The sequence below is a fragment of the Ursus maritimus genome (genome assembly GCF_017311325.1).
Source record: "Ursus maritimus isolate PB19 chromosome X unlocalized genomic scaffold, ASM1731132v1 scaffold_X1, whole genome shotgun sequence".
NCBI lineage: Eukaryota > Metazoa > Chordata > Mammalia > Carnivora > Ursidae > Ursus > Ursus maritimus.
Window position 1 is genome coordinate 41,722,679 of NW_024423319.1, and position 15,872 is coordinate 41,738,550.

General features: G+C 40.0%; 1 pseudogene; it reads left to right on the top strand.

Annotated features, from left to right (window-relative positions):
* Positions 1–4,636: 4,636 nt before the first annotated feature.
* LOC121102290 overlaps positions 4,637–15,872 on the top strand; it is a 71,965-nt pseudogene continuing 60,729 nt past the window's right edge.

The following is a 15,872-nucleotide window of genomic DNA, read 5'->3' on the forward strand; positions in this document are numbered from 1 at the left end:
CTTAGCCTCGTTATATTTGCAAATACCTTGTTTCTAAATAACGTCACATTTACGGGGACCAGATAGTAGGACTTGAAAATTTCTTTTAGGAAAATGCAGTTTAACCCACTGCAGGTATACTGTGGGCTTCCAACTGTATTTGTAATGTTCTATATCTTGAGTAGGGCAGCCGGCAAATGGATGTAGTAGTGTCTATACCACAAACTGTGTAGGTCTGAAATATTTCCTAATAAAAATGACAACAAATTAAGAGGAAAGGGAGAAAATGGGCCTACAATCTGGAAGCTGTTTAAGGAAAATGAAGTCTTGTTTACCAGAGTAGAGGATCAGAGGAAGGCCAGAAGTTTGAGGGTACAAGATCCTCTTTCCACATTTAGGTAAGGCTGCTTAGGTGCTTGTATTTGGCACCAATACCTCTTTCTTTCATATTCTGTGGTAGCATTCTCATGTTCTAATATTAAAATTATATATATATATATATGATATCATATATATACATATATGTGTGTGTGTGTGTATGTTTGTGTGTGCATGTGTGTGTATCTTCTGCTCCATCCCTTCAGATACTGTACAGATTATGAAATTCTGAATAATTGCAACCTTAGAAGGTTCAGTTTATCCTTCCTTCCCCAAATATCAAGCACTCTGTTCTCCCCATTCTTAGGTGCTCACTTAATGTGTATTAAAGTGAAGTAAATATAATGTATCCACAAACTTTTCTTTTCACCAGTGTTGACATTTTAAAGATTTTATTTATTTATTTATTTGAGAAAGAGAGAGGGAAAGCGCAGAGGGAGAGGGAGAGGGAGAAGCAGACTCCCAGCTGAGCAGAGAATCCGATGTGGAGCTAGATCCCAGAACCCTGAGAGCATGACCTGAGTGGTAGGCGGACACTTAACCGACTGAGCCACCCAAGCGCCCCACCAGTGTTGGCATTTTTAAAATGTATTATCACAGGGGTGCCTGGGTGGTTCAGTCAGTTAAGCATCTGACTTGATTTCGGCTCAGGTCATGGTCTCAGGGTTGTGACATCAAGCCCCACAACAACCTCTGCACTTGGCGGGGAGTCTGCTTGGGATTCTGTCTCTCTCTCTCCCTCTGCCCCTTCCCCCTTCTCTCTAAAATCTTTCAAAAACAAATGTATTATCACGCAGTATCTCTTATGACTAGAACTACATGGCGAGAGAAGGTACAGGGCTCTTTGTCAGCATTATTTAAATGGAAAGGGCAGGGCAAATGGACAACCATCCATGAGTGTGATTTGAAGGCCCTGAATCTGTGTTTGATTAGTTAATTCATGCTGTACCAGTTACTAAATACAGCATTTTTCTTAGACCCTATCGAGAGAGGCCCATCTCCTGAACTTCATGCTTTGAAGACTCTCTTTGGTTCTCTTCCTGGTATGTTCTTCCCACAGGGATAAAAGCCCAGTCTTGGGGCCAAAGGAATATACGTACACCCTGTGTCCTAGCCCCCCCCCCCGCCATATCATCCTCAAGATTCCTGGGAACACGTGAATTCTTCATCCAAAGGGACCCAAGCCTGCTTCCAGCACCAGCGTGCCCTTCACTGGAGCTGTCTGTTGGGGGACTAACCTCACTGTTGCAGTATGTACTTCTAGGTGGCTATGGGGAGGGGGCATGGCTGTACATGAAGAACAGTTAATGAGTTGCCCGGGCTCTCCACATTCACACAGATGAGTTCTCAAAGGTGGGGGATAAAACTCAGGGTGGGAAGAGAAGGCAGACTGGCTGATGCCTGAGGCCTAGTCTAGGGCAATGGGCCTGGAGGGTTGGTGGTAGTTCCTCCCCCATGGAAGCCTCAAAAGGTAGAGCAGTCTATGAATTCAAAACCCAAACCGAACCTTTCAGGCCTTTATGAAGTTATATTTGCCATGCCATAGTTTTCCAGTGTGTTGGTTGACGTAAACGTTTCAAATAATGAGGAATATGGCATGTAGGACCCCATTTGAAGTTTTGCCCCCAACTTTGCAAATTTTATAAATGTTATAGGTGGTTCATGTTAAACATTTGGTTTACTTTTACCTCATGAGCCATCAGGCCCTCTCTCTGGTGTTTTGTGCTGCTGCAAGGTAACCACATGACTAGGTCAGAGGAAACAGATGGGGTCCTGGTTGTGCACTTGTCCCACTACCCCTGTCCTGATTGTGGTGTTTTTCATTTGGGTTCCCTTAAAATTAACAGTGAAGTATGACAAATACCTAAAACATTCAGCTCAAGGAACGGGCCCTACCCATTCTTAACAAATGGACTGCATGGGTTCTCTGCTGCCATTTGGTGGCTATCATTGCTATCTAATAGACATTGTACTGTATTCCACTGATGGAGTGCCATCCCTATGTGAGTGGGAGAGTCTAGCCACACAGTGATAGTTCTTGAGTCCAAGATCCTCCACGTTTCCGAATAATTGGGACACTTACACCCAGACAACACATTGCTATTCACGGTGAAGGAGATCTGACAGTGCACTAATGAACATGGCATTCAGTGGCCACTTCATGACCCTTTTCCTGCTCATGTTGTTGGCATTTTGATGTGGTATGGGATTTTAAAGAGGTGACTAACAAAGATTGCTACAAGTTCCACTTCTGGCATGATAGCTTGGGGAGCTCTATGAAACTGCTCCCCAGTGAAACTGAACAAATTAGTTAAAAAAAAAACAAACCATCTAAATTATCGAGAAATGGTCCTGAGGGCATGTAGGAAGTAAAGAAACATTTATTCCATAATATCTACTAAAATGTGGTAACGACAGTGAGAGTCTGGTTTTGGAGTGAAGACCCATACCCTCCCTTCCCCTGCTAAGTCAGCAAGACAGAAACTCCACTCCAGATTGGTACAACCAAGAAAACAAGGCCCCTTCTCCCCACAAAGCACCCAGAGTGATCTTTCCAGAAAAGGCAGAACATCCGTGTTTCTCATATTGCCCCAAGCTACCTGTTGCTGAGTCTAAGTCTAGGCGAGTACAGTCCAGAGGTGGGGGCTCCCATCTTCCATGTAGTCTGCACCCATAGGATTACACTGGATGCAGCGCCGCTGAGACTATTGGGACCCCAGTTGGGTAAGAGATTCCATATTGGGTGAAGCAAGCCAAGAAGATGTGAAACTGCTGGCCCCTTCCACTGAATGCCCAGATCCTAAAGAATGAGTGGCGCTCATTGAAAAGTTCACCATTCCCAACTCCGCATCGATAGCTCAGAGATTTTTTTTTTTCCCAACAGAAGAAGCAGGCCGTTAAACAGAGGGCTCTGCATCTCTTCCCAACGGAAGTGAATCATGTTTGCAACAGACTATGAAGAAGTGGAAGCCTATGGACCTCTCAAAAATAACGGGAGTTTGTGGTTAAGAGCAATTAAGAGGAAGTTGGTAGAATTATTCAAATTAAAAGCTAAACTGTAGGAAAGCTAGTTTACCAGAGAGAACCAGGGAAGGAGACAGCCAAAAAGAGCCCTACTGGGGTGAGAACGAATCTCAAACACTGACTTCAAAACTGTCCCACCAAAGGAACCCACATTTAATCGGCTCAGTTTTATGCCCTAACCAGCGACTGGTGAAGATTACCAGCTGAATGTGGTCAGGGAAAGAGACAATCAAAGGGAGCCTTACAAAAGTCAGTCATCCCAGGGTGATTGCAGGCATATCAAAGCCCGTGCTTGGTTCCCTGAGGAGGAAAATCAGAGGTTTCATGCTTTGGGGGAGGGGGAATAGACTTTGCCAAAACAATCCAACCAGTTATTAAACAAACAAAAAAGCAAAGAACAATAACAAGCACCAGAGGGGGAAACCAGTAGCAGAGTTGCTACAATATATTATCTCAAATGTACGGTTTCCCACAAATACTTAAGAGACGTGCAAAGAAACGGGAAAGTCTGCCCCCAGTTTTGATTTATTCCTATTCACTTCATTGGTGAGAAAGGGATGCTCCACCCTAAATAGTATGGGATGTCCAAGTGCACAACACATGACACCAGACAGATGAAATAAAACGGAAGTTTATTAATCAGTTATACAGTTCCCGAGGAAATCATGGCAGTCCAAGCAAGGCCACATGAGAGTTGTTCTTGGAAACAGAGTCAATAAGCAGGGGCTGAGGGAGGCAGGCTTTGTAGAAACAAAAGGTTGTTGTGAGCCTTAATTTTATGGGAGGATGTGATTGGTTTGAATAGTTTTGCAGTCTGGCAAGGAAGCCTAATAGTTTATTAGGCTGAGGCTTGGGTGGAGCATAGCTGGTCTGGCTCTTAGGGGAGTTGGCTGGCTAGACAGGCCTTACCTCTGGCTGGGGGCATATTGGGCAACAGCATAGGAACACATGGCTAGGCTTTTGAGGCTGCACGTCAAGCCAGCACATAAATTTTTAAGCCTTCCCATATAGGCCCATACCATGGCGGGGGGGGGGGGACTGGTCAAAAGAAACTGCCTGGCTTTCCCTGTGGGTCCTGTTTGCGCAGGACCACAGGTCAGTAAGTGAGAAATTGTGAATGGCTGAAGATGCTGCTGGTTCTATCGTTGCTGCAGGCTAAGCAAGAAAGACAACCTACACTGCGTAGTCATGACCATCATTGGAGCCTGAGGATATATTTCTGTCATCACAGTTTTACATGAAGCCCCCAGAAAAGATGAGGCCGAGAGCAAGGAAAGCTTCTTAGCAATCAAACCAGATCCAAGCACAATGTCTTGCCAGAGCAACAAGGAAATATTCAGATCTTATGAAAGCCTGCCTTTGGGGGGAGAAAATTCACCAAAGAATGAAACTGGATGGTTGACATCAATTTATCAAATCACTATAGGAAGCATAAGCACAAGAGAGAAAAATCCATTGAAACAAAGTAGAATTGGACTTGACATGGATAATAATTTGACCACGTCAACACCAAGAGCAGGAGAAAAGCCTAACAAGCATCTCAAAAGCTGGTGGTTGTGAAATGACAAATCAGCCTGTAAAGCAAAATGGAAAACAGAACATAATCCTTCCTCTGGCAATCTCTGGTGGACTATATTATTGGGTCCGTATTTTCTCATGTCTTCTGCTCCCCCTTTTTTTTCCCCTTTAACATTGAGTAACTGACACATCAGGATCAGATTCTCTAAGACAGGCTGCACAACTGAAGAGATGGTAAAACCACGTGATAGGCAACAAGTGGGTAAGACTGCTTCTGATAGTACTGAATCAACTAATGGAGCAGTTAATTCAAATCAAGCAGTTCAAGTGAGGCTATCAATAATGGTTTAGAGGAAGCAGAAGAAACAGAAAGAAAAGGGTTATCTCACCCTTTAAGCACCAGTAACTCTAGATAGCAGTTACTCGTCCGCTCATGCAGGGGCCACGTATGAGTCAGACTGGAAAGTATTTGACCTTTATTATGTCATGCAATATGTTATGTTACTAACAGAAGAAGAACTTCATAGGAAATGTGCTTTTCTACTGAAAAAAAAAAAACCAAGAAAAAGTCAAAAAAAAAAACTAAGGAAGCCCACGGAATGGGAAGATGTTTGCAAATGATACTACAGATAAAAGACTGGTATCCAGGATCTACAAGAACTTCTCAAACTCAATACATAAGAAACAAATAAACCAATCATAAAATGGGCAGAAGATAGCAGACGAACACTTTTCCAATGAAGACATACAAATGGCTAACAGACACATGAAAAGTATGTTCGGAAATCACTAGCCATCCGGGAAATTCAAATCAAAAACCACACTAAAGATACCACCTTACGCCAGTTAAGAATGGCAAAAATTGACAAGGAGCAGAAGCAACGAATTGTTGGAGAGGATGTGGAGAAAGGGGATCCCTCCTACATTGTTGGTGGGAAGCTGGGTGGTACAGCCACTCTGGAAAACAGTGTGGAGGTCCCTTAAAAGTTAAAAATTGAGCTACCCTATGACCCAGCCATTTGCACTACTGGGTATTTACCCCAAAAGATACTGAGCGTAGTGAAGAGAGAGGGCCATATGCACCCCAGTATTTCATAGCAGCATTGTCCACAATAGCTAAATTGTGGAAGAGGCCAGATGCCCTTCAACAGATGACTGGATTAAGAAGTTGTGGTCCATATATACAATGGAATATTACTCAGCTATCAGAAAGAACGAATTCTCAACATTTGCAACATGGACGGCACTGGAGGAGATAATGCTAAGTGAAATAAGTCAAACAAGAGAAAGACAATTATCATATGGTTTCTCTCATCTATACTGGAACATAAGAACTAGGAAGATCGGTAGGAGAAGAAGCATAAGAGACTATGGACTCTGTTCTTTTAATAGCTGCTTTAGGGATAAGGTCAGGTTATTTAGTTGAGATGTTTCTTGCTTTTTAATGTAGGCTTCTATTGCTATAAACTTTCCTCTTAGAAATCTTTTGCATCCCAACAATGTTGAACCACTGTGTTTTCATTTTCATTTTGTCTCCAGAGTAGTTTTGATTTTTTCTCTTTGATTTTCTTGGTTGACCATTCATTCCCCAACCAGTAACATGTTTTTTCATCTCAATATATTTATGCTCTTTCAGACTTTTTCTTGTGGTTTGATCTCTAGGTTCATATCTTAGTCAGAAAAAGATACATGGTATGACGTGGATGTTTTTGAATTTCTTGAGTTGTTTTCTGGTCTAATGTGAACCTATTCTGAAGAATGTTCCATGTGCACTTGAAAAGAATGTATTCTGCTGTTTAGGATGGAATGTTTTGAATATATCTATGAGATCCATCTGGTGCAATGTGTCATTTCAAAAACCACTGTTTCGCCAGTTGTTTTTCTAAATGGATTATCTATCCATTGATGTAAATAAATTATTAAAGTCCCTTACTATTGTAGTATTACTATCCAATCAGTTCCTTTATGTTTGTTATTAACTTTGCTTTATGTATTGGGTGCTCTTACGTTGAGTGCATAAATATTTACAATTATTGATATATTTTTCTTATTCAAGGGTTTGTTTATGTTTATAGTGTGTCTTTTTGTTCTTATAGTCTTTGTTTTAAAGTCTATTTTGTGCAGAAACATGTATTGCTATCCCAGCTTTCTTTTAAATTCATTTGTGTAAGTGCTTCTCCAACCCTTAACTTTCCAACCTGCATGTGTCCTTAGGTCTGAAATAGAGTCTCTTGAAGGCAACTTAGATGTGTCTTTTGCTTTTTTATCCATTCTGTCATCTTATGTGTTTTTGATTGGAGTCTTTAGTCCATTTTTCATTCAAAGTAGTTGTGATGGGTATGTACTTATTGCTATTTTGTTACTTAGGTTTTGTATGAATTTGGTTTTTGTAGTTCTTCTCTGTTCTTTTTCTTCCATGATCTCATCTCTCATGATTAGGTGGCTTACTTTACTGATATACTTGGATTCTTTGCTCTTTTTTTCATACCTCTTACTGGTTTTGATTTGTGGTTACCATTAGGTTTGTATATAACCTCTTCTGCATGTAGCACTTTATATTTAGTGATGGTCAGTTCGAAGCGAACCCATTCTTTACTCCTCTCCACCCAACATTTTTAGATATATGGTATTTGTACTTTACATCCTTTTATTTTGGCCGAGGTGCCTTGACCGATTTTTATGAGTGCTTCCTCTAGTTTACTATTTATGCCATCTACTGTATTTTTTTTTCTTTCACTAACTGTGTTCTTCGTCTCTGGTTGTCTCTTTTTTTATATCTTTGTTAAAGGGTCTCACCTATGACCTCCACTCTTTTCTCAAGTCCAATATCTTTATGACCACCAACTTTAAATTTTCTATCAGGCATATTAGTTATCTTCATTTACTTAGTCTCCTGCTGTGATTTTGTCCTGTTTATTTTATTTTCATTTTGGGGTATATTCCTCTGACTCCTCATTTTGTCTACCTTTCTGTGTGTCGTTTCTCTGTGTTACGAAAGTCAGCTTAATGTCTCCTGTTCTTAGAAGTAGAGTTTTTATGAAGAAGAGGTCATGTAATGCACTGCAGTGCAGTGCTCCTGTTCCACTGGAACCTGGTGCTTCAGAGGGTCTACAGATGTGTCGCATGTGCCCTTCGCTGTGGCTGAGTCACTGTTTCCTTTAGCCAAGTTTTCTTCAGTGGATCTCTTTGCACTGTTGCGGGCAGTTTTTGGTCCCTGTGGTGTTAGTGGACCAGTCTTGGGGTGTCTTGATCTTGAGTTGATTCAGGCCAGGCATTTGCAGATTCAATAACACCAAACTGCAGGGAACTGTCCTGTGTTGTCCTCTGAGAAGCCTTCATTGGTGGGCAGGGCCTGCAATCAGACCAGTTGTCTGCCCCAGTCCCACTTTTGGGACCACAGTCTGACTGGTATGTGTGTGTGGTTATCTTACCCTCTCCCTGGGGCAGAAAGAGTCACGCGGAATGATGCTGACTCCTTTTCAGGTCTGTTGCATACTGCCTGGATTGTGGTGCTGCCTAGATGGGTTTCAGCCACGAATTTATTAAAGGGATGGATCACGATGTGTGCACTGGGGCAGGACATGCAGTGTTTGCAAGTTTTGCGTGCTGGTCCTCTGGGGTAGAGGAACTGCAGTGCCAGGCCTGAGGAGGTAGGCCTGGTTGGAGGTGGTGGATATGCCTAAGCATTAAGGTAGGAGGCAGAGTGGTAGTGTTAGCAAGCATTGGCACCATGCTGTTTCCATAGGTGGCCATGTGTTTATCTACGGAAGTACAGGGGAGCAAGATGGTTCCTGCCAGCTCCTTTATTGTCCCTGAAAGAGTCTCCCAAATCTCCTGTCCCTCCCGGGACTTGCAAAGAATATATACTACTCTCTCCCTCCATAAGCTCCAGGCATTTTCAAATTGCTGCTTCTGTGCTGTATCTCCTGGGCTGTTTATTGTGGTGTCTCTTTAAGGGAAGGGACTCAGTTTCCTCTCATCCTCCTGGCTCTCTCAGGCCTGAGCCCCCTGGTTTTTAAAATTTCAGGTTTAAGTCCCACTGTTACTTAAGAACTCATGAAATTCAGCCCTTCTGGTTTTAAAGCCAGATGTTATGGGACTTGTCTTTTCTGTGTGGGCTACCCTGTGTGATAGTCTCTTTCCCTCCCCTCTCCGTGTCTGCAGCATCCCTCCCTCCCAGGACAGTCCCACAGGAGCCATTTAGCCTCAACTTGTCTCCTCCTTCCCTGACCACTCTTACCATGTGTGGCCACTCTTCTCTACCTTTGGTATTGGGAGCTATTCTGCCAGTTTGGGAGTTTTGTCGAGTTGTTGCACGGATATGATATTATCAGTTGTATCCAGTGGGACGGAGTGAGCTTAAGGTTGCTTGGCTATTCTGCCAGTTTCCCAGCCTCATACATGAAGTATCCAGAAGCCAGACCTTTTCATTTCATTATATTTTTGAGTTATTTTTAGTGGTTGTTCAGGGTTTACATATATGTCTTAAATTTGATATTATGAAGAGCCGTGGGGTCAAAGGAGTAATCCAGCTGAGCAGGGCAATCAGCTCATCAATACATCTGATGAGGCAGCTTAAGTAGCCGCCTCTTAACTTTAGCTTCATATTTTTCCATAGTTAGATAGAAATGTTACTTCTATATAGCTGTATTCCCTTTACCTTATTTTTCTGGTATTACCGCTATAATGTTAAATAATAAGCGTACAATCCACCGGAATGCACATTGTTTATAATTATTCTATATAACTTCTTTGTTAGTAATCTGAGAGAAGAAAGGAAAGCAACTTGCATTCATAGCTTTGTTAATGATAGCCTTCTTATTATAGCTTCATTTTTCCTAGATCGGCACCATATGAATAAAGCCCCAATACTCTTCTCCAACCATCTCCTTTTGCATGTTATTACAATATATTAAATTTCTACATCTTAGCCAATATTGTTTCTTATACAATTACTATTTAAAATCAGTTAAGAGAAATAAAAGGAGATTAAGATATGTCATCCATATCATCTTTTATAAATAATAGTTGCTCTTACTGTTGCTTTCGTTTTGTGATGTGTGTCTGTTTCAATGTATCTAGAGGTCCCACTTCAGCCTAGGATCTGATTTCTTTTTTTTTAAAGATTTTATTTATTTATCTGACAGAGAAGAGAGCAAAGCAGGGAGAGGGAGAGGAGAGCAGATCCCATGAGCAGACCGATGTGGCTATCCCAGACCGGTCATGACCTGAGCGGCAACTTAACGACTGAGCCACCCAGGTCCCTGATTTCCCTTAATTTTCTTATATGGGGGTGTGTCACAGAAATTCTTTAAGCATATGTTTTCTGGAATGTGTTTAATTCATTATTTTTGAACAATCACATTGCTTGGCTAGGATTCTTGGTTGTGGTTTTCTTCTTTAAGCACTTTTTTCTCTGCCTTCTGGCTTCCATGTTTCTGATGGGCAGTAGTTTCATAATCTTATTGGGATTCCCTTGTGACAGGGTTGTTGTCTTTTGGTGATTTCAAGATTTTCTCTTGGAGTTTAGTTCAACATTTTTACTGTTTCTGTTTGGCATCTCTTTGTCAGATTGGTATAATTAACGTTGTCCCAAATGTCTCTGAGATTCTGTTCACTGTATTTATTCTTTTTTCTTGCTATTTGATCAACCTATTTTCGAGTTTGCTAATTCTTATTCTGAATGTTTAACTCTGTTGAATCTTCAATGAATTTTCATTTAAGTTATTGTTTTTTCACTCCAAAATATTCATTTGGTGATTTTTAAAATAATTTCTCTCTTCATTGATAATCTTGTTTTTTTAATGAGGCATTGTCATCATACTTTTTGTGTCTTTTTAATGGTGGTTCCTTTAGTCTCTTGAACATACGTGGTAATTTGTAATTACTTTTGTAAATCTACACATGGAGTCACTCTACAGGCAGTTCCTTTTTAAACACTGTAAATATATTTTTTCAAGAAAGATAGACAAAAAGCTTAAAATGACTAGATATTCTACAAAAATATATTTTAATGATTCTCGTTCAGTCTGTAATAATATTTCCTGCAAGCAAAATACCTTCAAGTACAATTTTAAAATGGCATGCATGCTGAATTGGAAATGATTTCAACTATTTTTGTAGAAAATCTGCCATAATTATTTTTGTACATGATACCAGCATTTGTCATTCAGTCTAGTTTTTAAAAATTAAGTGTTATTTTAATTCCAACATAGTTAACGTAAAGTGTTAGTAGTTTCCAGGAATGCAATATAGTGATTCAACAATTCTATACATCATTACCCAATTGCCTATCATGATAAGTATACTCTCTCTTTTTTTATTATTTATTTTATTATTTATTATTTTATTATTATGTTCAGTTAACCAACCATATAGTACATCATTAGCTTTTGATTCATTGGTTTGGCTTATACCACCCAGTGCTCATCACAACATGTGCCCTCCTTGATACCTGGCTACCTTATTCCCCACTCCCTCCCTTTTTGTAGCTCTCAGTTTGTTTCTCGGGGTCCAGAGTCTCTCGTCGGTTTGTCCCTCTCTGATTTCTTCCCATTCAGTTTTCCCTCCCTTCTCTATGGTCCTCCATGCTATTCTTTATGTTCCACATATGAATGAAACCACATAATTATCTTTCTGTGCTTGACTTATTTCACTTAAAGCATAATCCCTTCCTGTTCCATCCATGTCAATGCAAATGGTATAGATCGTCTTTCTGATGGCTGAGTAATATTCCATTGTATATATGAACCACATTTCTTTACCCATTCATCTGTTGAAGGACATCTGGCTCCTCCCACAGTTTGGCTATTGTGGCCGTTGCTGCTATGAACATTGGGGTGCATATGCTCTCTTTTCACTACATCTGTATCTTTGGGAGTAAGCACCTAGTGTGCAATTGCTGGAGTCATTAGAAGGTAGTCCTATTTTTAACCTCTTTAGGAACCTCACACTGTTTTCCAGAGTGTCTGTACCAGCTTGCATTCCCACCAACAGTGTAAGAAGGTTCCCTTTTCAGAACATTCCATCCTGGAAACAACAGAATCTTATTCTTCTTAGAGTGTCGTGATCTTACTCCAGAATAGAGCACATACTGGGTCACAAATCAGAGGTCTCAACTAACACCAAAGATTGAGAATATTCCCTGCATATTTCCAACCACAATGCTTTGAAACTGGAACTCAACCACAAGAATAAATTTGGGAAGAAACTCAAACACTTGGAAGGTAAAAGGCACTTAAAGAATGATTGGGTCAACAGGAAATTAAAAAGAACTAGATAATTCATTGAAAACTAATGAATGAAAACACATTGGTCAAAACCTACTGGATACTGCAAAGGCAGTCCTAAAGGAAATACATATCCATCAAGCCTCTCTCAAAAAAATTAGAAAAAATCCCAGATGCACTTTTAAGCTAACCTTACACCTAAAGGACACAGAAAGAATATGAAATAAAGAAGCCTAAACCAAGCAGGAAAAGAGGAAATAATAAAGATTAAAAATAAAAATCAATGAAAGGAAACCAGAAAAACGGTAGAACAGATCAACAACCAGAAGCTGATTCTTTTTGAAAGAATAAATAAGATCGATAAACCTCTGGCCAGACTTATCCAAAGAAAAGGGAAAGGACCCAAATCGATAAAATCATGAACAAAGAGAAGTCGGGCGCCTGGGTAGCGCAGTCGTTAAAGCATCTGCCGCCCGGCTCAGGGCGTGGTCCGGCGTTCCGGGATCGGATCCCATCAGGCTCCTCCGCTGGGAGCCTGCTTCTTCACTCCCACTCCCCTGCTGTGTTCCTCTCTCGCTGGCTGTCTCTCTCTGTCAAATAAATAAATAAAATCTTTAAAAAAAAAAAAAAAAAAAAAAGAGAGGAGAAATCATGACCAACACCAAGGAAATAAAACAATTATGTAGAAATTATTAGGCGCCTGGGTAGCGCGATCGTTAAAGCGTCTGCCTTCCGCTCAGAGGCGTGATCGGCGTTCGGGATCAAGCCCCTTACCGAAGCTCCTCTGCTGGGAGCCTGCTTCTTCCCTCTCTCACTTCGCCTGCTCTGTACCCTCTCTCACTGGCTGTCTCTCTGTCACATAAATAAATAAAATCTTTAAAAAAATATTAAAAAAAAGAGAATTATTACCACAACTAGTATGACAACAAATTAAAGCAATCTGAAGAAATGGGTACATTCTTGAAACTTTATAAACTACCGAGACTGGAAACAGGAAGAAATAGAAAGTTTGAATAGACCAATAACCAGTAAGGAAATTGAGCAGTAATCAAAAAACCTCCCAAAGAACAAGAGTCAGGGCCAGATGGCTTCCCAGGAAATTCTACCAAGCATTTTTAAAAAGAAGAAATAATACCTATTCTACTGAAGCTGTTTCAAACTATAGAAATAGAAGAGAGAAAACTTCCAAATTCGTCTTTGGGACCCAGCATTACCCTGATCAGAAACCAGACAAAGACCCCATCAAAAGGAGAATTACAGACCTAATATCCTGATGAATATGGGCGATCGCCAAAATACTCGCAAGATTCCTAGCTCAACAGAGATCAACGAGTACTTTTAAAAGGATTCTCCACCACGGCCGGTGGGATTTGTATCCTGGGGATGCAGGGGTGAGTTCAACATCGGAAATCAATCAGACATGATGAGACACATTGGTAAGTACTCTTAATCCCCTTCACCTATTTCACACATCCTCACCCACCTCCTCTGATACACTTTTATTTTTAAATGAGTACCCTGTTAAGTTATTATTTTTTTTCATCAGAACATTTTTACTTGAAGCATACTTGGAGAATACATGATTCTAAAGATATGTGTGTGTAGATAGATAGATAGATAGATGATGATCTATATCTATCTATATCTCATGGGATGCAGCAAAAGCAGATGTTAGAGTAAAGGTTTATGCTATAATTGCTTGTATTAAAGGGAAAAAACATCCGAATAAACAATTTAACATTACACCACAAGGAATAGGAAAAAGAAACTTAGCTGAAATTTAGTAGAGGAAGAAATGACAAAGAAAAATAAGAAATAAATAAAATAGATGCCAAGAATAAACTATAACATAACATTGGAGTAATGACCAGTTTTCCAAAACACAAAACAAACAAACAAACAAACATACAAAAACAAAATTGACAATGCTTTAACTACATTAACTAAGGAAAAAAAAAAAAAAAGAAAGACTCAAGAACCAAAATGAGAGTGGAAGAGAGCAGCACCTGAGTGGCTTAGTTGTTGAGCATCTGCTTTTGGCTCAGGGCATGATCCCAGGGTCCTGGGATCGAACCCTACATGCACGCTCCCTGCTCTGCTGGAGCCTGCTTCTTCCTCTCCCACTCCCCTGCTTGTGTTTCCTCTCTCATTGGCTGTCTTTTCTCTCTGTCAAATAAATAAATAAAATCTTTTTAAAAAAGAGAGAGAAGTGGAAGAAAAACAATTCACGCGGATAACGAGAAGAAATACATAGTGTAATAACAGATTACTATACACAATTATATACTAACAAATCAGATAACTTAGAAAAAAAAAAAGATAATTCCTAAAAATACAAAAATTATCCCAATCCGAATCCTGAATCTTGAATCCGGAAATCAGGAAATCATCTTAGACCAATAGAACAAGGATTGAATGAGAATGAAAAATCTCCCAGTACAGAAAAAGACCAAAACCACATGGTTTCATTGATGAATTCTACCAAACATTTAAAAAAATAGTTAATGGCAATCTTTATCAAAATCTTACAAATAATGAAATAGAGGAGCACATTCAAATCATTCCATGAAGCCAGTACTACCCTGATACCAAAGCAGGATGAAAACAAGAACAAAAGTCTACTTTTTGTCCAATATTATCTATTGTTACTCAACATTCTTTTTGACATCCATTTGTGTGATAAGTGTTTCTCTACTCTCACTTTTTGATCTGCAGGTGTCTTTGGTGTAAAATGAATCTCCTGTAGGCAGCATATAGTTGGTCTTGTTTTTATCCACTCTGACACCCTGTGTCTTTGATTGGAGCATTTAGTCCATTTTCATTCAAAGCAGTTATTGATAGATATGTACTCATTGCCGTTTATTACTTGTTTTGCCATTTCCTGAGATTTTCTCTGGTCCTTTCTTGTTTTTGTCACTTTTGGTCTCTCTGCACTCAAGAGTCCATTGAATATTTCTTGCAGGGCTGGATTAGGGCTGGTCTCAAACTCCCTCAGTTTTTATATGTCTGGAAACTCTATCTCTCCCTCTATTCTGAATGATAGCCTTGCTAGATAGGTATTCTTGGCTGCGGATTTTTCCCATTCGGCACTTTGAATATATCATGCTTTGCCAACATTCTGTTGAGAAATCTCCAGCCAGCCTTATGGGTTTTCCCTTGTAAATTAAGGACTTCTTTAGCCTTGCTGCCTTTTTAATTTTTTTATTTTTATATTTTTGCCAATTTAATTACAATGTCTAGATGTTGACCTGCTTTTGTTGATTTTAGCGGGAGCTCTCTATACTGCCTAGATCTGGATGTCTGTTGCCTTCCCAAGATTAGGGAAGTTTTCAGTCCATTTCCTGAATTAATTTTCTGCCTCCTTTTCTCTCTTCTTCTTCTTCTGGTACTCCTATAATATGGATGTTATTGCATTCAGTGGAGTCTCTGAGTTCCTAAGTCTATTCTCATGTTGTATAATTCTTTCTTCTTTTGTTCAGCTTCATTATTTTCCATTATTTTGTCTTCTAGATCACTAATTCATTCCTCTGCTTCTTCCAGTCATCAACCTGTTTCCAACCTTGTTCATTGCTTCTCTTCATCTCTGTTTCTTTTCAAACTCTTTTATCTCTGTGGTAAGGGTCTCACTGATGTCTTCTATTCTTTTCTCAAGCCCAGTATCCTTATGATTGTTGCCTTAGAATTCTCCGTCTTGTCATGTTACTTATATCTGTTTTGCTTAGACCTCTGGCTGTGGCCTTATCT